Below are 1,419 nucleotides of genomic sequence, written 5' to 3'. Positions count from 1 at the left end.
GGAGTGCCTGGTTTCTGTGAGGCTGCTCCTCTCTCTGCCTTCCAAGAGCACTCAGCATTGGAGAAGCTAAGAAGTACACACAGAGTGTCCAGAATCTTCACTAAAGAAGGATGGCTCAGCCATCTCAGAACAAACCACAGGCAGGCAGGAAGAGTATAAATGTCATAATCAAAGGACATACTGCAATCAAACATCTTATCACAGATTAAGGGGAAAAATAGTTTAAAGTATCTCCCTTGATCCCTATTCCACTGTCCATACAAGGACCAACTCAGGAACTGTTTCCATGGGTCATTTTATTCAAACTCATGTCAATAATCTACTGAAGACTATCAACACAGTAACAATTCTGAGCTCCTGCTGCAGTTCTTCAGGATCAAAAACTTGTTATTGTACAAAACTGGGATGCCATGTGAATGCTCCTAGTAGTTCATACTGATAACAGAAAAACTCACTGAATTTTCCAATGCAGTATTTTTACAGCATTCCTCTGAGGATTTCAAAATTCAATGACAATACATGACCTTTCCTCTTTAGTAGTGCAACATGCAGCTCGCTGCAGAGAACAGAAAATATGTTTGCAACAGTGCCTCTCAAGCACAGGGAAGAGAATTCATCGGGTTTACCTTTTATAAATACACAAATGTATACATACTCTTCAGTAGTCTTAGATATACACAAACACAGACACATCTTTCAGTAGCTCAAGAAATATTCCACAGAATAAAATTCCTTGATAATGTTCAAATAAAGGCAACAAAGATATTGTGTGTGTTGCAGGTTGTTACAGAAAGGGTGAGAAAAGAAACACAGAAGTGTCAACCCGGGCCCTTCACCTTCAAATGATGTTCAGCACAGCATCAGTTGTAGTCACTGAGATAAGCCAATGGTACTTGTATGTTCGCTTTTTGATGTGGAGGTTTTTTTGTTGTTTTGCTTGTTTGTGGGGTTGTTTGTTTGTTGCTGTTGTTGGGGGGTTTTGTGGATTTTTTTTCTTTTTAGCTAGATAGGACTGACTGAAGTCCTAAATTTAACCAGGGAAACAGAGAGTGTCAGCAAGTGATCCTATTTCACCAGCATGCTGAAAGGCCATGCCAAGGTCTGAATGTCATTTGGCTCCAAGGGATGGATGTAGGCACACAGCCATGGGAAGAGGTCTGGCTGAGATGGCAGCATCAGCACAAATGGATGGACAGCTGAGAACCTCCAGTCCAGTTTGCATCCAGAGAAAGTTTGTTTAGGAACAAACACACACACACATTCTAACAATTTTCTCAGTGTCAGTACTGTGATATCTCTACCCTCATTATGAAAATGCATTAGGGTTTCTCCAGTTTTCTGAAAAGGAGGGTTTGAAGACAATCCTGAAGAGCAGATAAACATCAGGCTTACCTCCAAAATAAATTCTGGCACATTTGC

At 40.7% G+C, this 1,419-nt stretch overlaps 1 protein-coding gene across 1 annotated transcript in view; it reads right to left on the bottom strand.

Annotated features, from left to right (window-relative positions):
• Window positions 1-1,419, bottom strand: part of MCF2L2 (MCF.2 cell line derived transforming sequence-like 2) — a 130,645-nt gene that overhangs the window by 103,685 nt on the left and 25,541 nt on the right. The window lies entirely within an intron of this gene.

This window comes from Geospiza fortis, unplaced genomic scaffold (assembly GCF_000277835.1).
Source record: "Geospiza fortis unplaced genomic scaffold, GeoFor_1.0 scaffold172, whole genome shotgun sequence".
NCBI classification, from domain to species: Eukaryota; Metazoa; Chordata; class Aves; order Passeriformes; family Thraupidae; genus Geospiza; species Geospiza fortis.
This window is presented reverse-complemented; position numbering and strand designations above follow the sequence as displayed.